Source organism: Ascaphus truei, chromosome 3 (genome assembly GCF_040206685.1).
Source record: "Ascaphus truei isolate aAscTru1 chromosome 3, aAscTru1.hap1, whole genome shotgun sequence".
Classification (NCBI taxonomy): domain Eukaryota; kingdom Metazoa; phylum Chordata; class Amphibia; order Anura; family Ascaphidae; genus Ascaphus; species Ascaphus truei.
Window position 1 is genome coordinate 392,862,641 of NC_134485.1, and position 25,326 is coordinate 392,887,966.

Consider the following 25,326-nt stretch of genomic DNA (forward strand, 5'->3'; position numbering starts at 1 on the left):
TGTGCTAAAACTGCACATATTTCTCAGAAAACTTGTGAGTGCATTTGTCAAATCTACCAAGTTTACCTCTTTTATTAAAATTTACTACAGTATGGACGAGCGCTTCTTTTTTTTTGTCTTCTAGATTTTATCTTTTGGTGGATGGTCATCAATGAAGAAGATGCCCAAGACTCCAGATACATTTATTTTCACTAAGTGCTGACATTGTGTTTTTTTCACTGGACCTATATTAGAATTTGCATTGCATTAACAAAATATTCTTTTCACTCGTGTTGATTATATAGATCAGGGGAGCACAATCTTTTTCCCCTGCACGACTCCAGATGCTGGCTGAACCACTGTAAGTAAGGTTTACAGAGGCCTTCGCAGCTTCCCCGGCACTTAATTTACAGTGAGTGCCTTTGGGAAGCGCGCGAGGCCTCTGTAAACCCTGCGCCCCCCACAGTTAATCTCGCGCCCCCCATTTTGCACACCACTGATATAGATGTTAAATTGTTGATATGTATTGTACTGTATATCATAATTCAAAATGTCTTTGTCATGTCACATATACACTATTACACTAGTATAATCACGCACTACCTTCATAATCAGTTAGCGCTTTTTGCACTCCAGTTTGTTTTCATATTATATATGTATATATATATATATTTATATATGTATGTAACATCTGTTGCTGGCCTATTGGGTACATTCAGTAATTAATCAGTTGATCAGGTTTGGCCACTGCTTCTAAGGTTAATGAGTGGCCACCACAAGCCCAACACATGTATTCTATAATTATTGTCTAGATCAGGGGTGCGCAAACTAGGGGGCGCAAGATTTTCTGGGTGGGGGTGCTGCAGTTACAGAGGTCATGCACTCTCCCTTAAGGCATTTAAATTAAAAGCCGGGGGGCCATGCGAGGCCTCTGTAACCAACCTTGGCTTCCAGCGGCACGTCGTCATGGTAACTCGGCATCAAATTACGCTGTGGGGTCACGTGATGTTATGTTGCCATGGCAACGTGACATCAAATGACCCTGCAACATCATTTGACGCAGGAGCTGAGCAGGGGGGGGGAGGCGCGAGTAGGAGGAGAGCAGAAAGGGGGGAGCAGGGGAAAAGATTGTGCACCCCTGGTCTAGATGTATACCCTGCTGGCAGAAGCTAATCCAATAAATGTTTTGCTCAGGTGTGGGTAACAATGGGTAATGGCATCATGGTAAAACTGCAAGAACCCAGGTTTAGACTTTAGGGTCTATTTACCAAAGTCTCCCAGCTACAAAAGTGGGGAACAGAATTACACCAGATTTATCAATGAGAAAAATGAATCTGACTGCTGGTTTTGCTTCACTTGTGCAGCTGGAAGACTTTGATAAATAGACCCCGTACTGATAGCTCCTCGCGGCCGGTCCCTTTATTGCCATGTGCCGGTAAGTAGATTTAAATTATGTGGAGAAAATAAATGCAAGCACATGCTTACAAAACATATCAATTACCCTATATTTTCTGACTGCGATCCCTCCAAGGAACAAGGCATTAGATAAACATACTGTACTTTTGATGTAAATGCTTGTTTTGTAACAATGTGGTGACATTTGGCCAGATGTGAATATGGCTTGCAGCATTTACTCATTCCCATTAAAAGGGATATTTATTCAAAGCAATGAAATATTTTCCTTGATCAACCTGTTGAATTTTTTTGCTCTAGTTTTGCCCTAAATTGGCAGCCAGGGGAATATGTTATATAGCTACTTTAGTTTTTAATTTAGTGTGCCCTAGGCATTCATTTTTCTTTATCACTCCTTGCTATCTGTCTTTTGATTGCCCCCTTGTGCCAAGAAGCTTATATTGTTATATAAACTAATTTTTAAATAAATATATTTGAACATACTGTATAGCATTCTCTCCAGTCAGTTTATTGCGATCATTCAATAAATGTAAGAAAAGAGGAGAGTATGTAAACTTTCTATAGATTCCAATAACCATAACAAGTTTGTAGTGTGAACTAATTACATTACCTATGATTTTGCAACACAGAAAATATTAACATTAATTACAAGTACAGGCATACCCCACTTTAAGGACACTCACTTTAAGTACACTCGCGAGTAAGGACATATCGCCCAATAGTCAAACAGCAGCTCGCGCATGCGCCTGTCAACACATCCTGAACAGCAATACCAGCTCCCTACCTGTACCGAAGCTGTGCACAAGCGGGGAGACTATAGAGCCTGTTACAAATGCATTATTTACACCAGTTATTCACGTATATGACGATTGCAATACAGTACATGCATCAATAAGTGGAAAAAAGGTAGTACTTCATTTTAAGTACATTTTCGCTTTACATACATGCTCCGGTCCCATTGCGTACATTAATGCTGAGTATGCCTGTACTAATATATTGGTCTCAGATAACATCTGTAACCAAAAGTAGATATAGTGTATACAGTCGGAAAAAAACTCTCGCTTTAAACATTGTAATTTATGGTAGGTGCACTGAAAAGGTACGTTCTGAAAAGAAAGATAAAATATACCCTTCTTAAACTGCAGTCAATAAAAAAAAAAAGATTGAATAAACTTATAAAACATAACTTTTAAATCATAGTTAAAACATTGTCTTTCCCATACTGTATATACATTTACAAATACAATCATCCCTGTCTAGGTTAGGTCAGGGTATTGTAAATAACAGGGAACCACCTCAGTTGTCCTGTAACCAAAGCTAGAGATATACTACAGATGCAGCGGCCATTATCCGAACGTTTACCTGGGTAAATGTTGCGTTATCCCAAGTGTAGGCTGAGATATATTCACCACGGGTGTCCACAGGCCCCATAGTGCACCCCGAGGTTACTCACAGGTGTCTGGGGGCCTCCGGGTGGTCCCTGCTAGACTCCGTGGCCTCCAGGTGGTTCCTGCGGGCCCAATGGGGTCCAGGCAGGTGGTTCCTGCGGGCCCAATGGGGTCCAGGCAGGTGGTTCCTGCGGGCCCAATGGAGTCCAGGGGTTGTCCCGTGGGTGTCTAGGGGTCCCCGGAATGTCCCCACGGGTGTCTGGGGGCCCTCGGGTGGTTCCCAGGGGGATCTGGGAGCCCTGGGGTATTTCACATGGGTGTCTGGGGGCCCTCAGGTGGTTCCTGTGGGTCCCGGGAGCCCCACAGCTGTGGGGCCCCCAGTTCTTCCCCGCAGGCATCCCCGTGGGTCATCAGGTGGTCCCCGTGGGCAACCGGGGGTCCTCGGGTGGTCCTCGTGGGTCCTCGAAGGCCTGCGGTTTCTGTATTTAAAAAAAATAAACATGGCATACATTTCAATAAATACACCCGCCCCCTATCATCCCCCCCAAACACATACAATAAAGTAATGGGCAAAATAACTATTATCCAGATATGGATAAAAGATTATTTGCCCATTGTTAAACACAACATTAGCCATGCAGCATAAATAAAGTAAATAAAACTGTTCAAATTTACCCCTGCCAACGTGAAGGGTGTCCTCATCAGCTTACTGCAGGTCCATGTCCTCCATTGCCAGAAAAAAAACATAGCAAAATACATTCTAATGGCCCCTAGCCCCTTAATCACCTTAGCGGTTAATAACCACCCAAACCGGACCCACTATACATACCGTGTACCCATTGATTGATTGTTATAGTAGTACATCATATCCAAATAATATGGGCATGATAAGCTACTGTAATATAGCAGTCAATGGTCCCTCTAATACAAAAGCCTGACTATCCAAAATACACAATAATAAAACCTACAGTATACAACAAGCACCTAAACCCCCAAACTGTAAAATTAAAAGCAATAGGCAATCAATAAATTACATAAATAAAATCACTAGCAAACCAATCAATGAAATAAATAAAACCACTAGCCAATCAATTAAATAAATCACACCACTAGACAATCAATTAAAGAATTCACACCACTAACCAAACAATACTTTCCATATAGAAAAGCAGTAGCCAACAAATCAATTAATTAATACATAAATTAAGCCATTAGCCAACAAATTACAATACATCATTAAATAAAAACGCCCAACAATCTGTAAAAAATACAAATCAAAACAAGCCATCACAACAGTATACTGTAAAAGCAGTAACCAACACATCAATTAATTAATACATCCACTAGGCCAGGGGGGCGCAAACTTTATTCCCTGCGCCCCCCTGCCGGCTGTCCCCTCAGTCCCGCGCCCTCCCCAACCCCAACTTACCCCCGCTCCGGCGCAACGACGTCATGTTGCCATAGCAACGTGACGTCACATCACCTCGCAGCTTCATTTTGACGCCGCGTTGCCATGGCGATGCAGGGAGGAAGCCGCCGGAGCCACGGTAAGTTAGGTTTACAGAGGCCCTGCAGCTCCCCTGGCACTTAATTTAAGTGAAGCAAATTCAACAATATATTATAGATTTAAAAAGGGGGTAATATATCTGCATACATAAAAAAGGTTGGTAAAAGGCATGTAGTGTGTATCACACTGTTTACCACTCGGCTGTTAGCTGTAGATTCAGGTGGTTGCTTCCCTCTGCTGCTGCAGCTCAGTTGATTCTGGGGCAGGACGTCAGTCTTTTCACTCCCAAGGGGATTTCCCTTCATGCAGCCAGGTTCAGCAGCTGGTACTGGGGCTCGGTGAAATCGCTCCTGCTTCCTAGCCGATATGAAGCTGCTCCTGTACCTTGGCAGGTGTATCCTCTGCAGAGAGGTTAAAACGCAGCTTGCTGCTGTCTTCACAGCAGTGGTGGATTCAATAGGGAAGTTTGAACAGTCTTACAGAGTCTCTCACAAGTGTCCAAAACAGCACACAGGATGAAATAAAAACAGGACAGGCCAACACATAGACAAAGGCCAATGTAAGCAGATATAAGGCAATAGAATGTTACATCCAACTAGTTTCGTAGAATTAACTACTTCTTCATTGAATAATTAGGCCATTACCCAGAGGTCTTAAATACCTCACATAGATACCTTATTGGTCAACCAATTAGGGATAGACCAATCATCTATAATAGGTAATGGTCTGCGTGATAGGGAAGAAGTGTAGTTTGTTGTTGTTTTAAAAGTAAACTACACATCTTCCCTATGTTTTGTTTAATAATTGTTAAATAATCTATTATCCATATCTGGATAATAGTTATTTTGCCCATTACTGTACTGTTTGTGTTGGGGGGGGGAGGTTGATGGGGGGGTGAATTTATTGAAATGTAGGCCATGTTTATTTTTTAAATACAGGAATGGTAGTGCAGGCCTGCGGGGACCCATGGGGACCACCCGAGGACCCCCGGACACCCAGGGGTACAACCTGAGGACCCCCGTACGCCCACGGGGACCACCTGAGGACCCAGGGGGAGATCTGCTGGGAAGAAGCGGGACCCTACAGCTTTGGCGGCCAAGCAGACCCGCAGGGACCACCCGAGGGCCCCCAGAAACCAGTGGGAACAACCTGAGGGACCCCAGACCCCCATGGGAACCACCCAATGGCCCCCAGACACCCGTGGGAATGACACGGGACCCCCGACACCCATGGGAACACCCATGGACCCAATTGGGGCCTGCGGGGATCACCTGGAGGCCATGGAGCCTAGCCAGGACTACCAGGAGGTCCCCAGACACATGTGGGTATCCTTCGGGGTGCACTGTGGGACCTGCGTATTCCTGTGGGGACCACCTGGGGACCCCCACCTGCCTGTGGTATTAATCCTGTGTTTATAAAAATAAATATTGGTTTTAAAGTACGTGGGGTCATGGGGTGGGTTGTATATTGGTGCTTACTAGATAGTTCATTTTAAACATTACAGCAATGTAGCAAGGAGTCTCCGGAGCTGAACTGCATTTATTTGAGGTCCGGGGACACCCTGCTTCCCGAAATACAGGCCTCGTTATGGGGTGCGGTATCTCCTATGCATTGAAATGTCTCATATCACGTGATCGGGACATTTCAACACATAGGAGATACTGGCACTCCATAACGGGGCCTGTATCTCGAGAAGCAGGGGTTCCCCAGACCTCAAATCAATGGGGTTCAGCTCCGGAGACCCCCTGCTACACTACTGTAATGTTTAAAATGAAATAAAAACCCTGTGATGGCCTGTGAGAGGCGCGCAGTTTGAGTTACTAATTCAGCCTCTTACTGCACGTCTATTACAGAAAGGCAGACCCCGGTAGGACTCACACAGCATGGACCCCTGCTGTGTTAATCCAATGGGCCTTTATGGTCTGCCCCGGCAAAACTAGTGAGGATCACGGGGAAATCTCGAAATCCATTTTGAGATTTGTTCGAATAACGGCCCCTGCATCTGTACATCAGGTGTTTTCAACAGATGATAGATACAGTGTATTGTAAATTCTGACTGCTTTTTATCCCCTCATAGATTTATGAAGCTAATTGTCTGTTTAATTACTGATTCAATTATCAATGGACTTCTATACAAATCGGACATTTTTAAGATATTGCCTGTTTTAGCAGCCCAAAGATGGTGCCCTACTTCTCAGTGTTCACCAACCACTGATGCCCTGAGTCGGTGCATCCTTTTACTACCAGCAGATCAGTTGTTTAATACTTCCAGGACTCACTCATACCTGCACAGTTGCACCCAGTACCCAGCATCCTGGTTGTGAAAGGTCTAATCACCAGCCGCGTTTCAAAAATCACTGATGGTGAAAACCGGTAAGGAGCCAGGCAGACAATCTACCTAGGACACACTGAGGATAATTTCTGCTACCTTCTATTCTGGACCATTAAGATTTTTAGCAACTAGGCCATGTCTCTAGTCCGATCCTGAAAATCCTTTCCTTTTTGTTGATGAAGCTTTGTAGATGCGATAATCAATTTTTATATGCAATTTTTTCCGATACAATTTATTCTACCATAAACATTGTGTGAGGTGTGTGCACTCTTCTGTTTTTAGTTTTACAACAGGGATATGTGGCAGATTTGGGGACTGTTCCCCAATTAGTGGCAGGGTAGTTTATCAATTAGGACTATACATAATCCTTAGAAAGGATAATCGCTTACCTGAATTATCTCTTGTGTATATCTGAGACACTAGACATAGTATTCTCTTTATTTACTCTCACCCTAAATTAAAATGTGACAGATATCAAATCTAGGAGATGGGTAGTAATCTCTCTAATCATACTTCCAAACAAAAAATAGAAGGTACAGATGTAGCATTATTTTCTTTCAGCAGGGGTCTCACGAAGTGCGTCCCCGGTTTTGTTGGCTACTCACAGCTAACTCACGAGTGCATCAAGACCAAAAAAATAAATAAATGAGTTTTACCATTGGTTGCAATATCCTACAGTAATTATAGTTGGTGCTAGTGTGCTAGTGTGTCTCCAATCTAAATGCAATGTAACCAATCCCTTATTCCAAAATAATCTAAATAAATCTTCAGCACCCAATTGCAGCAAGTCACAGAGTAAAGGAACCAATCAAGATCCCTAATTAAAAGAAACACGTGTGCACTTAAAACTTCACATTTTTAATCCAAAAGAATATCTGAAACTATATGTCACACAAATAGAAAAAGTAGCACAATTAGATGAGTACAAAAAACTGTATAAAACAGGTAGCAAAATTATGGAATTCTAATCCACAAAAAAAATCACACCTATTGGAGTAGGGCAAAAGCACAGGATAACTATAGCATAGCAAAGCCAAACGTGGGTAAAAGTAACTAAAAGCAATGGCTATACACTAACTCTTACTGGGGAAAAAATAGAAGATAAGGCAAAAAAGAGTGTAGAAATAGAGCAGAAAGAAATAGAGGGGGGGCAACGCTTCGGGAAAACCCATTCCCACAGATCACAAGTGGATGGTGGTACTTCCCTTTCAATGTACTTTAAAGAAGCACAGGTTGCTACAAAGGTCTTCAGTAGAGATGGGCGAATCCGCCCAAGTTCGTTTCCCGGATTTTCTCCCATTCCCCCCCCCCCCCAAATCCATTTTGCGGTGTAAAATCCGCAAACGGATTTGGTCGGTTTTAATCTACGTGGATTCATCAAAAAACGCCATTGCATACAACCCTTGGATGGATTTGTAGAATCCAATTCACGTTTTCTGCAATCCGTTGGCGCATTCTTAACAATCCGCCAACGGATTGCTAGATTCGCGGATTGGATTAAATTAATTCTTCGACGGTTTGTGGAATCCCCTGAGTGTATTGGTATTAATAATAAAAAATCAGCAAAACACAAATCACCCCTTTTTCAGATTGATCCGCTGAAATCCACGGACCAAAGGAATCATCCGATCCGCTGCGGATTCAAATTGGCAAAAAAAATTGCCCTTCTCCAGTCAGCAGTGCATTTCTCAGTCAGTAAATGCAGTTCGAATCCGTGCACCATATTCCTGTTCATTTCGTATTATATGATATCCTATATACAGTATATTTATATCCAATTCTTTATTGTTGTAAGAATTTACAATACACCGTATTATCTGTACATTATATATACATTATACATAATGTATTATATCTCTAGCTTTGCATACTTGACAATTGATCTCGTTCCCTAATATTTACCCTGACCTATCCCAGAGAGGGATGGTTTTATTTATGAATTCAAGTGTACATATAGGATAGATAATGTTGTAACTATGTATTCAAAATGATGTTTTGCAAGTTTATTCAATCCATATTGATATTGAGTGCAGTTTAAGACGGGTATTTTTCCTCTCTTTTGATATTCATATACAAGACATAACAAACATTTTTATTTAGCACAATTCATTTTTTTTTCTGTAACAGACTGCAAATCCCCCCCCCCCAAAAAAAAACAAGTCTGTTTGTAATATCTACAGTGGAAAGTCATCATTGTAATTACTTTAAAAGCAATTATCACATGCAGCTCAAGGTTAATCCTTAGGGTATTTATTTAGCTTTTTCATAAACAGACACAATGTCCATATTAATCTTACTGCACTTAGAATGTACTATACAAGTATTCATGCAAAAATGATCTCGGGAATCCTGTGTTTTTCAAAACTGTTCAAATACATTTTTAACTTTTTTTGAATAAAGGCACCTGCATGTATCTACTGTAGATCATAATATAAAACTCTCCAAGCTAGTAAATCTTTTATCCTATGCAACATTTTCTATTTATAGCTTACCTCACTTAGCAACACCGATGCTTACAGAGATGCTACATTAGTTGTATTTTCTTGTTGTACAGTACATTTTTACGTGTTGACTTTTTATTGTCACTCTTTTATTGTCTTTACTGTATTAGCATGTTCTTAAAGGCAACATTTTCAGAATAGGATTATGATATTAGTAAATAAAAGTGCATTTCAAAGCAGTACATAAAAGTATGCAATCAAAAAAATTGTCTCTGCTGCGGTAAGATGAAAGTGCTCAACAAAACAAATCTATTTTCAAGCAGATAGAAGCAAAATGAGCTATCTTATTACAGGTACAAGTATCAATTGAAAAGTAAGAAACAGCTTTATATCTTGGCTATGGCCTTTCTATTGTTCCAACTAAATATGTCAAAATACTGTAGTTCACTTAAAAATAGAATTTGAAATTGACCTATGTTACAGTCATTTACCCAATAAAGTTTGGGCTGTTTGCATTGTCTTAAATGTGCATTTAACTTGTTGCTTGCACATTAAAGTTCATTACTAATTTGGGAATCCATCCAAAAAGCAACACACACACATGCTGAGAATGACTACATCGCTCTAACTTGTGCAATTCTTTTTCTTTTTCTTGGTAAAAGAGACCTGAAAAAATGATTAGTGCACAACAAATATTATAACACTAAAGTCTCACTGTTCTACTGTAAAGAAATAGAAACATCTGTAGCATAGGGTTCTGGTACTGTTGTCAATGTTGGTTTAAATGAGCCTCCTGCTCCTGTGCCTCCTGCTTCCCGAGCTCCATCTCATTTTAATACATGTACAGTATAGGAAACAGGCAGTCTCTGGAGCTCTGGGGACCCCTTTGGTCTTCAAGATAACTTAACAGGCAAGGTGCTGCATGTAGCATCCACTTTAGGGGGTACAAATAGTGTTAAAATCTCCTGCGTTACGTGGGCCAATAGGACGCCACAAAGTCATCTAAAAACAACCAGGATTTAACCGATAGTGTCTTTCCAGGTAAATATCTTTGGAAACAGGGGGTTACAGGAGCTTTAATACTGTAAATACAGTTCAGCTCAGGAGACCTACTGCTTGCCACCTATACTGTACAGTATATAGAAAAAGCACTGCTCCTTTAAGGTCTGGGAGGACAGGCTCTACTGAAGATCAACATTTTATACAGTGTGATGCTCTGCAGATTTCTGCTTAGATCCTCATAGCAAGGGAGTTGCTGGGGACTCAATGCTAGTATTCAATGTATGCGAGCATTTTCCATAGCAGGTAACATTTCCCCCACATACCCACTATTCCCCTTTTGTAAATGTACATGGAAAGGCAATACTGTTACAGTTAATATTACAGTAAACTAGAAAATCAATGAAACATGAAAACAAATGGAGTAGTATAGAAGAGCATAGGGCCCCCATGGATATAAATCTATTACCTCTGTGCTGCAGCCTCTTAGACTCCAAGTAAATTTACGATTTTACAGCTTCAGATTTCCGTTTATGTGAATCAGTTCCGAATGGAAATCCAACATGAAGGAAAACATTCACTTGTCTATACCAAGCTGAGGATAGATTATGTGTCTATGATACAATTATGACACTACTGATTACTGTATCCTTCAGAGAGTTAATCCTTAGGGTGTTATTTCTGCTTGCATTCTGCCTGGCTAATACAGTTTCTAGTAGTTTACTCTTTCAGTGGCTCTTACTGTAATGATCCCTTTTAGTGCCGGTAGCAAGTTCCATACCACTTCTAAAAAGACATTAAGTTAACATAATCTAGTTCATCTTTTCAATGCCAGGAGCCCGGCAGCCTCCAAGTGCCACCAGACATCTTGGAACGCATCGGTAACAACATAGTCAAGCCCGCCACACGTGTGAGTGTATACAGTATATACATATATTGTTTGTTTTGTAAAGTGCTTTGTTTTTGTTGGCACTATAAATATATATATAGATGACAATCCTAATATAAAAGCAATGCTGAATAATATATATATATATATATATATATATATATATATATATATATATATAACAAACACACAGAGTTGGTGCCGCAATCAAAACCATCCCCCATAGATCAAAATAAATCACTAGGCCAGATGTAGGGGTTAAATATACCCTCTGGTGGTGCTAACAACCCAATATGATATACGAACACAAAAAGAAAAAGAGGGTTTGTTGAAAGCACACAAAAAATATGTGAAAGTACAAAATGGATTTTATTAGCAATACAAAACACAAAAATTATATATACCTAAACACATGCTGAACCAAAGAATACACAATAAAAATGTAGAGACCCAAAATATGTAACATGCAGAATACATAGGTATGATAATGCAAATCTAGGGGAAAATAATTTCCCCTGGAAATGCAATGGAGATCGGCCGATCAGCAACACATGATAATACAAATGACTGAAAAAAAACAATATCTACACAAACCCAAGTAAACACAGAAAAAAGAGCAACAATGAAAATATAATAAATGAATACCCTAGATGCTGTGTAGCCAGAAGGTGGTGGCTAAACCCTGGCAGTTATAATAAAGAGCCAGAGAAAGACAGAAAATATATGTCTAAAATATGCAGAGGTGGGGTCCCCTCAAAGACTAAAATGGAAACAATGAGTCAGCAGAGAAAACAAGGGAGAAAAACATGAGAAAATAACTCCCTAATGCCACAGCTAGGTGTAACTGATATAAGCTGTGGCAGACAAAAATGATAGTGTCCCAAAGGCTACCGTGGAGCAAGGAAATGTCCAGATACTTGCTATGACGCTGCACCAGACATCCAGAGGAGAAGGGGAGTCCAAGACGGAGGTAAGTAAGAGGCAATGCAAGCCCCCGGCATCCCGCTCACTGTTAGCATCAGGCAGCAATCATACAGCAGTCACAGAGGCCGGACAAAACAGCATCAGCAGTAAAGTTCCAAACAAGGAGCTGGTCAGCACGGTGCAGCGGTGGGACACTGGAAAGTGAGTGGTATAGTTACTCCATACAGTACTCCACTCCAATAGTATATACTATTGGAGTGGGTGGAGTACTTGAACAATATTCCTTCCACCATTCGTTTTACTCTGTGCCACAACACATATCTCTTTTCTGGACACTATGGTCTACAAGCCGCATGGCGCTCTAGCGACCAGGTTGTACCACAAACCTACGGACAAGAACACGCTCCTTCATGCTTCTAGTCACCATCCGGCCCCACTGAAGAAGGGCTTACCCTATTCTCAACTGTTAAGAGTAAAACAAATCACTAGTGATCCCCAAGAAGTTGATGATGCGCTGGTAACCATGGCAAAACGGTTCCTTGACAGGGGATATTGCCAAAAGGACGTGAAGTTGGCGTTAGAACGTGTCCAGCGACTTGAATGGAATACACTGCTCAGTAATCGCCCTAAGGATATAAAAGCCAACAGGTTCAATGTGGTTAGTACATACAGTATGGCATCAAGGGTGATTCAAGAAAGTATACGCAACAACTGGCGAGTTCTGGTGAATGATGATAAAATAGGGCCGATATTTAATGAGCCTCCACTCTTTTGCTTTAGACGCGGCCCAAGCATCGGTGACCTGCTCACGCAAGCGGACCCGGTTGATAAGTATTCATCATCCAAAACATGGCTGACACAAAAACCCGGCTCATACAAATGCCGGGGTTGTACCAACTACCAGTTTATGCAGGTTGGGTCATCATATTGCCATTCGCACAGTGGAGCACGCATTAAAATCAAACAGTTCCTTAACTGCGAGTCCAAATTTGTAGTTTATTTGATCAAATGCCCTTGTGGCCTTTATTACATAGGCAAAACGGTAAGGATGTTGAAAGAACGTATAACCATCCACCGTTCTACAATTAGAAAAGCTCTATTGGCTAATACTGATGACCAAGAATTCAAATGCTTGCCAGTTGCGAAAACACTTCAGGGACATGAGACACTCATAGGCGACGTTTCTTTGCATGCCTATTCTTCAAGTCCCAATGCCCATACGGGGCGGTGACAGAAACAAACTCTTTTTGAACTAAGGACTGGAGCTCCACATGGTCTCAATGAGTATCTGAAGTTCGGCTGTTTCCTATTATGTGATGTTTTGTTGATAGTCTAATATGCATGCTACCTCCATTTTATGGCTTCCCTCATTGTCAAGCACTTACCACTTCCTTCACATTTCGTGTTTTGTTTGTTTTTTATTATTATTGTAGGTGTGTGTATAGCAGTCTGGTTGGGTTCATGGGTCCGGTGGGTGAATGTCCCCATTTTGATATATTTTATATTTATTGTATTAGGGTTCATGGTTGTACTCTGTGGCACCTCTACTATGGGGTTTTTTGTTGTCATTAGTATTTATGTGCATACTCTTCTCTTCACTAGCCCAGGACCATGGCCCATTCAAGCACTCTGCATGCTTCAGTATTCCAGCCTTAGATCGTGACTCCTGGCACAATTGGTGTGATTGCGCATGGCTGACCCGCGGTCACGCTGCCTTGGCAACGTTTGAAAACACGGGGCGATGTCACGCTCAAGCATCAGTAGCACGGAAGTTCCACGCATGTGCAGTCTGAATTTCATGATCGGGTACAGCATGACCTCCCTGGCTCAGTTGCACATGCGCAGCATCGGCATTATGCATTTTGGCTGGTGCTCCGGTCGCTGATGCAGCGTCATTGTGAGCAGGGAAGACCATTGGCTCAGGATCTGTACCAGGAAGCAGACTAGCATTTTCAAAATGGCGGTGCGTTCCACGGGTCGTTTGCATGTCACAGACTGCTTACACATGCGATTTTCGTGGGCTTTGCTGGTTTTTACACGGGTGAGTTGCATGCATTGTATGATTGGCAAGGGTATATATGGTGGGTCACTGGCACTCATTCACTGCACATCCCTGAGGAAGGTCACGTTGAGCTGACCGAAACGTTGGATGCAGTGCCATGTATTGCTGAGATGAATACAGTTTTTTCATTTACCTGGCTGTGTGATGTCTTTGTTCTCCGGATTCACGTCTGGTAACATTTTTGTCTTTATGTGCATATGGGACAAGCATCAGTTTCTTTAAGTTTACAGTTTGCCTTCTGCCCTTTTATTTATATATATATATATATATATACACAGCTTAACCCCATTATAGCGCGGTCCTCAGGGGCCACCCGCGACCACCGCGTTATAAACGGGGTTGCGGGAAAAAATGGCCGCCGAAATTTGTATTTTTTATTTTAAATTTTTTTTTTTTTTTTTGGTGGTACCGTGTTTGCCGGAGGGGGAAAGCTGAGAACTCTCCCAGCGTTCCCAGACCCAGTGGGGCAGCGGCAACAGCACACAGAACTTACCCAGCATCTGGCAGCTCTTCTCCCTGTCTCTGCTTCCTGCTTCTGCTTCCGTCTTGCGAGAGTAAGCTCCCTTAAAGAGACAGTGTGTCTCTGTGTGTGTGTGTGTGTGTTATTTGACTGTGTGAGACTGTGTGTGTGTGTGTCAGTGTGTCAGTGTGTGTGCAGTGGGCTGTGAGTGTGTGCAGTGTGCTGTGAGTGTGTGCAGTGTGCTGTGAGTGTGTGCAGTGTGCTGTGAGTGTGTGCAGTATGCTGTGAGTGTGTGCAGTGTGCTGTGAGTGTGTGCAGTGTGCTGTGAGTGTGTGCAGTGTGCTGTGAGTGTGTGCAGTGTGCTGTGAGAGTGTGCAGTGTGCTGTGAGTGTGTGCAGTGTGCTAGAGTGTGTGCAGTGTGCTGTGAGTGTGTGCAGTGTGCTGTGAATGTATGCAGTGTGCTGTGAATGTATGCGTGTGCTGTGGATGTATGCCGTGTGCTGTGAGTTTGTGCAGTGTGCTGTGTGTATGCAGTGTGCTTTGAATGTATGCAGTGTGCAGTGAGTGTGTGCAGTGTGTGTGCAAAAAAAAAAATTATTTTTTTTTTTAAATTCGGAGTCCACGCTCAAACTGCGTTATAAGCGGATCCGCGTTATAGCGGAGCACTCTATAATGGGGTTGAGCTGTATATATTTATACAGTGGTCGACAAATCACAAAAAAAATCTACTCGCCACCTAGTACCACACGTGTGCTGCTTGGGCCAATAGGAGCTCGCCACGATGTTGAATCCACTCGCCCGGGGCGTGCAAATGTATAGGATTGTCGAACACTGTATGTATATATATATACGAAGAAAACGAGATTCAGGGGAGTCAGAGGAGGAGCAAAAAAGCAAGGACAGAAGAAAATGAAGATGATGGTAGACACACCACACAAACACGGTATTTACAATCGTTCATCACATATACTTACTCCACATCACATATCTTTATTAGCCAAAGGTCTTTCATATGCTCCTAATAGTACACCGAATAGATTTGACCTGTTCGTGGACTTGAATAGATACATACGCAAGTTAACTTTGATGCGACACTTCACCCAAAAGGGGGATGAAAATTTGGATTTTGAATTCAATACACAAGAAAAGGAATGCATAAACGCTCTGACTTCTTTCTTGGTGGAATCAGACCAATTAGTTAACAGACCAAATAACACATACATCTCTAATGTTACTGATAAACTAATGTGTCCATCTTCAAAGAGATTAATACTTGATCATCAGGATCTAGGAAGTAATTCACTTCTGGATATTACATTACATGAGGAAGACCCAAATACAGTGTTAGACTCCAATTTATGCCCAATTGAAATAGATCAGGGTATTTTATTGAGATGTAGATCATCACCATTTGTCCCAAAATCGACATACTTCCCTTATCAATCAAAGGGTAATTTTATTGAAACATTCTATACAGTAGTCCTGAGGGACCTAGAACAGTTGTGTCTTAATAATGTGGAACTGAAATATAACAATCTTACAAAAAAAGAAAATCAAGCTTTAATAAATATAAAAAACAATACTGATTTAATTGTTCGTCAAGCAGACAAGGGGGGGGCGATTGTCCTGCAGGATCGGGCGGATTATCTCTGTGAGGCCCATCGCCTCCTCCTTGATACCACATCATATCAGATTCTCACTGAGGACCCCTCTGAGGCTTATCAGTTGGAACTCCGGGATCTCCTCCAGGGTGCTTTCTCTGAGGGGATTATCTCAAAATTAGAACACAGGTTTTTATATATTAAACACCCTAGAACCCCTATTTTTTATCACATTCCCAAATTGCACAAAGATTTAGTTAAACCACCTGGGAGGCCTATTGTGTCGGGGATTGGCTCGATGACATCTAACGTGTCCCAATATGTGGATTTTTACTTACAGCCATATGTCACCAAACTGCGTTCATACATACGGGACACGTTGCATGTCATCGACTCAGTCTCTGACATTAAGTGGAAGGATACCTATCACTGGGTCACTTGTGACGTAACTTCACTATACACTTGTATTGAGCACTCTAAAGGTATCCAGGCAATTAGTCACTTTTTAGCATTAGATCCCAATTTGCACTCTTCACAAAGGTTATTTCTTTTAGCATGCATTAAATTTATGTTGAATCACAATTATTTCTTATTTGGAAACACATATTATTTGCAAATCTGTGGAACGGCCATGGGGGCCAAATTTGCTCCCAGCTATGCTAACCTCTACATGGGACTGTGGGAGAGTACCCATGTGTGGGGGGATGCTGTGCTGGGGGCGGGTTTGGTTTTCTATGGCCGCTTCATAGATGATATTCTTATTATTTGGGATGGTGAGAGGGGCGCCCTTGAGGAGATTCTGGAGTCCTTCAATGATAACCAGATGGGGTTGAAATTCACCTATAATATACACCCAGTTACCATAGTATTTCTAGATCTGGAGTTATTTGTGGGTCCTCAAAATGCAATACACACTAGAACACACTTTAAAACTGTGGCTGCGAACAGCTACCTACAATATGGTAGCAATCATTACAAAAAATGGTTAGATAATGTGCCAAAGAGTCAGTTTTACAGATTAAGACGCAACTGTTCAATGGACAGAGACTTTAATACCCAGGGTAATAATCTTTCACTTAAGTTTCAGGAAAAAGGTTACGATATGGCAATAGTTAATAAATCATTTTCAGACGCTAGTTTATTAGATCGAGCATCTTTGTTGGAAAAATCCAAAAGCAAAACAAAAATCAAAAATGAGGTTACATCTAAAGGATCAGTACCTAAATTTATAACACAGTTTAATCAGTCTGCCAAACAAATTAAAAAAGTAATAAATGACCATTGGAATATTCTGACCAGCGATCCTGAAATTGGTCATCTTTTGCCAAAACATGCTCCTGTTATCTTTAGGAAAGCAAGGAGCATCAAAACAATGATTGCACCAAGCAAATTAAAAACATCAAAGATAGTCAATAATGTAAGAGTGGATGGTTCTGTTTCTATCAAGGTTAAGGGTAACTTTGGATGTGGGAGAGGCAGATGCCTAACGTGCAAACACTTGATTAAAACTAACAAATTCAAATCTTATTCTAATGGCACCTCACATGATATAACAGAATACATTAATTGTCTTAGTGAATATGTTATCTATTTAATATCATGTGAGTGCGGTCTACAATATGTAGGCCGCACATCAAGAGCCTTAAGCACGAGGTTTCTAGAGCACCGAAGAAACATAATAAATGGGTGCCTAACACATAACCTCTCCCGCCATTACTGCAACGAACATTCAAAAGATCCAAGGTCCCTACGAGTTATGGGTATTGAATATATCCCTCCTACCTTTATGGGTGGGGACCGCTTCAAGAGATTGTGTATGAGGGAGACCTATTGGATGTATATTTTGGATACGCTGCACCCAAGGGGACACAATGACCACATTGACACTAGCACCATAGTGTGATCACTCAAGGTGGGTGATCCTTCGGAGGTCTGGTTTGAGTGCTTTATAGCACTCCCTCTGAACTATGGTGACATGTCAGGTCTTTAAGTTTATAATCCCACACTATCTCTGGAAGCTATGTTATACACGATCCCAATATGGGCTATATTGCATCAAACTGCGGGTGTGTCTGTTCAAGTCCGTGGCTGGTCCTATTCTATTAATCACATTATTTACATTATTTACAACATTATTAATATTAATATTATCATCAACTATTGCACCCACTCATAATTTCATTAGAGTCACTTTAGTCAATTTGTATACATAGGTTTATTCACACTATCACCATACATATTCAATAACACATACATATTCCCCCTTTTTTTATTTTCACACATATATTTAGTACACATCTCATCTACATGTCGTGTTGGTTCTTCTTCTGTCCTTGCTAAACAACAACTTTTGCTGTACCTCTGATTCCAGTTGCTATCTATGATATTATGTATCATTTATGGACTAACAACAGGTATATAGTTATTACCCTAAATCGGGTGAATCTAGTGTGCAGCAAAGTATTGCTGATCTGTGTTGTTAAGGTGTAATAGGGTATTGAACATTTATTGCTAACAGGTACTCCAAATCTTGATATTTCCTTTTTTACACATTTATAGAATGCATCTATTTCACGTTTGAATTCAAATATGTCTATTAGTCTACTAACAAATGTTGTTTTTCATATAAATATAAAATATTTTTTGTCTATTGTCCCAAAAGTTATACTAATTGAAATACAAATTTAATATATATTTATAATTATTTAATATGAGTTGTTACCCATTTCTCCGCAAATTCAGTGATGTCCCCATAACCCTTCCATTGCAACTATTGCAACATGAAAATTTAAATTCATGGAAGGGTTTAACACATACAATTAATGTTTTAATTAAATTTGTAATTATGTATGCAAATTCACCCTGCTATAAATATCGGGAGGTCACAACCAATGGGTATCCCCTGATGAAGTCATATCACATGACGAAACGCGTAGGGCGTGGCTAATGCAGAGCAGACACTTTCCAACCAAGAAAGACTGATGCAAGTTGGGAGCGGCTAAGCCAAACAGAGGAGCGAATACATCCTTGTTTCCCCTGGTGTTGCGGTGATCAAAGGCAGGCGGACGAGGACCTTGTTTCCCGGTGGGATTTCCTTGTGCGGGGCACTAGATCGGGTGGACGTCACTTCTGGTGAAGGAGACCACGCCGTGCCGGCGCCATGTGTTAGGAAAAGACACTACTGCTGATCCAGACGCTACCACTGGCATATGAGAGCCAATCTCATAACTGCACTATATTATCGTTTTTCTTGTGAGTGGGCATTTGTCTGTTTTTAATGTTCCATAAATCTATTGTTATACTTTAATGCACTAGGTGTGCGCCTGTTTTTTTCTTTCTTCTTTTCATATATATATATGTATATATATGTATATATATATATATAAAACAATCCTAGAACTAAAGGGTTAACCTTCGGACCTACTGCAAAGGGGAATGGTTTAGGTTAGGCATTAAATTGTAGGTTCCCTGGTAGATAGTTAGGAACAAACAGAGACAGTAGAGACCAGAGGATAGTCAGGTTTGGGGTCCAAATGACTTGCTGTGTACCAGGCAGTAAGAAGGGTCCTGTAGGGATAGACCCCTGCCTTGGCTCCCGACTTCCCACTATCCACGAATGTAGGACAAGTGATACATATAGCAAAGTAAAACTTAATCATTCAGCTGTGCATCATTAGCAGAGATGCTGAACTATCTTGGTATTCGTTATTCCAATATTTTGTGTTTTTTTTTAAAGAATGTCTCACGTTCGAGAAAGTGTTAAGAAGATTTAGTATTCACCATAAAGCTAGCATTTCTACTAGATCTGGTGACAGTTAATGACTCGCAAAACTTACGAAAATGTAACAACACATAAGAGCAGAAGCCAATTCAGGATCCATTTCTGTTTGGAGTTCGGAGGAGAAATGCCACAACTCTTTCACAGGCGTCAATACAGTATGTGGTGCTGGGGTGCTTTGCACACTGAGAAAGGTTGAGTCGTGTTCTTCGTGATCCTCCTCCCCACATTGTCATTGGGCAAAGTCACTACTTGCATATTGATTAAAATGTATGTACAGTACTTGCCCAGCACTCCCATTGGGGAAAAAAAAGACTTAATTTCCAGTGTTGCGTGTAGACTTCAAACCACCACAGTTGCAAATATTATTTAAATAAAGAAGAGATTAGTCACACTCTTACAGTACTTTAAAAGGGTGTTCAGGCCATTTATTCATATACATGCACAAATAAGTGCACACCATTTTGGGGTTAAAAGTTAACCCTTCTTCAGGATTTAATGTCCAACTGTGCAAACCAGTAAAGAAATAAGGTATGCAATTTCCACACTCCTGTTCAATTTTTGCCCATATGCAAATTATCTGACGTCATTGTTTCCACCTTCTACGTGACCTACAGTATCTCTCAAGCTGTATATAGATAAACCTACAAATACTGTATATAATGTTTCAAATCTACAGTAATTTTTTGCTCATAATACAAAACAATCAGCATTTATATACATTCTGTAAACGCTTAATTACTTGAATAAATATCTCCGATATCCAATTTGTGTTAATTTTTCAGAAAAATGAGTAGTCTTATCTATAGTATGTCTGTCAGTGATTTTCAACTGGAGTTCAGTGGGCACCTCTAAAGGGTTTCGCGGAGAGAGGGGGGTTTAAGGGGGTAGAGAGAGGGTGTAGTGTAAGAGGTAAAGAGAGAGGGGAAGTGAGAGAGTGAGGGAATGAGATATGAGGAGAAGAGAGTGGGATGAGCGAAAGAAGGGGGGAAGAGAGAAGGGAGGAGTGAGACACAGGGGGCTGAAGAGAAAGAGAGGGGAGTAAGTCAGAGGGGGGAGTGACAGATGGCGGGGGGGAGGGGTGGGGGGAAAGAGGGTTGATATTCCCCAGAATCTCGCAATATAATTCTAGGGTTCCTTAACTAAAAAGGGTTGGAAATCACTGCTCTGTGAATATTACAATATTTTATAAGAGATGTGTTAGTGTGTAAGTGAAACAAGAAATACCCAGACATACAGTAGTCTATATGTTACAAATACTAAAAATATGTAACAGAATTGCAACATCCCAATGATTATATTCTTAGTAACATTATAACTCTTATTGCACATATGGAGTATTTTGTTTGCCTTTCTACCAGAGATTTTTACATCTTCTTTGCAGTTTATATCTTTTAATTAGAGCCATTTTTCACATTGATATATAGAGTTTATAGGCATATTCATAAAGAGGTTATAATTTACTAAATGATTTATTACAATATTGTATAATATTTTGGAGTTTTTATTAGCTACTGAAAACCAGCTACATACCATTCACAGTGTGTAAATAATATCTCATAGAGCAAATAATCTCTTAGAGATAAGATCCAACAGAGTTTAACAATCCTTAGTTCATAATAACTCCATGATTAAATCTCATAGAAATTTCCTTTATTAAAGAACATATAATATAGAAATAGAATGGATGTACTATGCAGGAGGGCACAATGGGCACAAGGCTCTAGACGTCTATAATGTACAAGGATTAAAGCCTTTCAATTACTTCAAAAAGAATAATACAAAATATAATAACAAACTATCTTTTCTCATTACTCAGTACTCAATACAGTACATAAGATATTTGTATTAGTCACAAAAAATACAACTAAAAATGTGGCAGTACTAGCTTCATGACAATTGCCTGTGACACGGTTGCCATACATTGTACTTTCTCTCCCTTTATCTGGGTATTGTTGACAGACAGTCCATCACACTGAGGATAACTGATGCTCAGCAATTACAAGCAATAGCTTTCTGCAAACAGATGGCTTTGGGCCAGTGGGCTCCTTCTATTTCTTATCCATACCAATTTTAATAGGCAAATTGTGTGGTTGTGTGTCTGTGACATATATATGGTCTATGCAGGAAGATCTTTTAAACTATTTGGTAAACATGGTACTGTACAGTATTTGTCCTAAAATAATTTCCAGTGCATAAATAGTTGCTAGTTCTTGGAAAATGTTGCTGAATGTTGTCAGTTTCACAAGATACTCAGCACTTAAAATATATCATATATTCAGCAGTTTTGCGGAAATGTTTCTCGCATCTGCTGTTAGTAGGCCTAGAAATGCTATGAAAAAAGAGGGAACAGGGAGCTTTTCCTGGGACCGTGTGATTCCAGGTTGTTCCCAGAGTGAGGAGAAAGCCTGTATGCAAAGAATAAATTAAACCCTGTGCTTGAACAAGCAAAACTCAATGGCACAGACTTTGCAGCAGGTAGCTGGGGAATTTCCAGGGCTTGGCTTAAATAGCTGGGCATGGCATGGCGTCAGGTTGAATTTGACAGGAAAGAAAAGCATGAAGATGAGTGCATTATAGGGCTTCGGCAGTTATGTCACTAAGATTGTAACCTCTATGGGGCAGGGATTCCTATTGTGGGCTTTTAAGATTGTGGCACTATTATATTGTCTATTTTATAAAGCATTGCGTACATTGTTGACTCTATATAAATGGATATATCACATAGGGGCTTATTCCGTAAGGTGTGATAGCACAGATCATGTGCTATCTCATAAAAAGCCCCATTAAAGTCACTGGGACTTTTCATGCAATAGCACATCATCTGCGCTACCACACCTTACAGAATAAACCCCATAGAGTTAATATCACCAGCACTCCAATAGGAGTTTTCAATCCGTGCTCTAATCTAAACAGTGCTCAGTCCCAGTGTGAATCTTATCTATTCAATGCACAAAGTGTAAAATAATGCGAACATCATACATCATACAGGTGAACATGAATACACTCATATTCAGAACATCAATCATACTAGCAGGAGGAAAGATCTAATGGCATGTTATTATTAGACCTGGAATCCGTTTGGCTGTTTCTGGAAGATGTTAATCAATGAAGTCCTTCTTGTGAGCATAATGACAGCATTAGTCTGAGCATGTGCTCCACTTACCTGTTTATGTTATTGAGCCGTTCTGCCATGGTGAATAGATGAAGTACAGATTGGAACTGTTTGGAACATCTGTGGACACCCTTCGAAGGTGACATTTCCACTAAACAGAGTGAAATAAGTCTAAGGAGTGTAGGGTGAGCATGTTCATATATTGTATTTACTTTAAAGAGCCGAATAAGTACTTCTACTTTAAGTACATAGGATTTATTACTATGTTGAACTCAATCTATCCCAAGAACATGGAGCCTTTTGGTACTGCATTACAAAGAAAGATATTGAAGGATGACATGACAGATTAACCGTTTAATAGCCATTTGAGCATCTGTTGTAAATCTCAGGCTTCATACAATATATTCACTAATTAAATACACACATACAGCTTCAATGTCAACATTAACGTTTAAAAAAATTTGTGCCAACTAAACAATAAGAAAACACGAATTAATAAATATGTTTACATTTACTGGTAGTTGCATTAGTATAAATGCAGAAACAGACTAAACAAATAATGTTTCCATGCAATGTCACTTATTGAAAAAAATATTCTAGACTAGCCAACAACCAAGTGGACATATGATGAATATATCAATGAAAAAATAATGAATACGCATGGAGCTCCAGGGCTCTTTCTTATTAGATATGTTGTGATATATCATATCATACCAAGCCCGCATTTAAAATTAAATCCTACTGACAAATCTATCATATTTCCAGCTATGCTGTGATGTTTTGTAGTATCACTGTAATCAATGGAAGGGGCTATATATATATTTAAACAAAAAAAGAAAATCGGGAATATATCTACTGAGCCTTGAGTACTCCACACATTGTCAGAAGAAGCAGAACAGGGTTGCTAGATAATCTTTCATTAACAATATTACCATGAGCATCTAATGAAACACCTCAATATAAGTTGTTATAAAGGTTAAAGTATAAATGTGAAATTGATGCAATTATACTGATAGGATTTAACAGTGGCTATATTTCTAATCATGGTAAGAGGTTGAGTAAACATATGAGCATATTATGCATGTCATAAATATATTAAAAAGTCACATTAAGATAATCAAAATACTTTATATGACTTGATACACATACAGTACAAGAACCTAAAGGTTGATTTTATATTAGAATGAATCATAGCAGGGGCATATAGCTAATGAAGGAAACTGCCCCATAGCCATTCCCTAAATTTTAGAGTACTGGAGGAACACTTGTTCTTTTGCTAGATACATAATGCAGATTCAGACAGTATAAGTCCAATATAGAGTAGCATCAATCTATTTATGAATAGCATACTTTTTTTCAGTCTAACACTAACGTTTAAAGAAACCTGAATGGTTTGAGAATCCTGCTCCACTGTATATATGTGTAGCCTAGTGCCCCTGGCTACTTATTTATCTGGTCCCAACACTGTAAGCCCTGGTAAGGAGCAGGCAGTGTTGGAGTTAAGTCCCTCATCATCATCATGTGTGTTCCCCATGAGGTTGATAATTTCTTGCAGTCTACAGGTACTAGCTGGACAGTCGGGGGATGTGACCATGGGGGATGGGTTTCCTGGACGGGTGCTACCCTCTTACCGGGCCTAAGGAATGGGACCCTCTCCTGGGGTATAAAACATCCATCAAAATGTAGTAGTTCTGTCCCCTCCATCTGCGGAGTGGGAGCTATTCCCCTTTCTCCATCAGGCGGTAAGGGATCTAAGGATAGGTTCATGGGGCCTCAAGCTCCATGGGCTGATTCCAGGATTGGGTCCTCCGAGCTCGGCTCTGATCCAGAAAGATACATGCAAGCTGCGAGGGATAGGAGAGAGAACTGCCTATGTTTATACCTCTCTTGCATGGGAGAAGAGATGCCTATCTGTGAGACCAATAAACAACCAAGTTGTACATCTATGGAGTGTTTGCCTGTGGGGTTACCCCTGTTTCTAATAGGGTCCCTGCAGGATGGAGGCGCTGCACAGAGGGAGCGGAAGTTGAAAATCTGTCCTGTTGCTTGCAACTCCCGAACACCAACAGCGGAGACTCCGCCTTATGTACACCATATTATGAGCACCATAACACCAGGTCGCAGGACAAATGTCACTGGGTAGGGGGGGGGGAAGGAAGGTGCTACATAATAATATGTAATGTATTATATACGTTCTCCCTACCTACCAATTAGACTGTAAGCTCCTCGGGGAGGGACTCCTCTTCCTTAATGTTACTTTTATGTCTAAAGCACTTATTCCCATGATCTGTTATTTATATTATCTGTTATTTATTTGATTACCACATGTATTACTACTGTGAAGCGCTATGTACATTAATGGCGCTATATAAATAAAGGCATACAATACAATAATATTATAATATAATATTAGTAAGGCTAGGGGTGGTACTAGCATG

The 25,326-nt window shown here is 40.4% G+C and overlaps 1 protein-coding gene across 4 annotated transcripts in view; it reads right to left on the reverse strand.

Moving 5' to 3' along the window:
- Positions 1-25,326, reverse strand: part of CNTN5 (contactin 5) — a 1,772,202-nt gene that overhangs the window by 1,455,035 nt on the left and 291,841 nt on the right. Inside the window, exon 1 of one of the 4 annotated variants that reach the window (XM_075592452.1) lies at positions 10,529-10,678. The exons of the other annotated variants lie outside the window; for them this stretch is intronic. The gene's annotated coding sequence lies outside the window, so the exon portion shown is untranslated. Of the gene's footprint in view, positions 1-10,528; positions 10,679-25,326 lie in introns of those variants that run through there. 4 annotated transcript variants of the gene reach the window in all.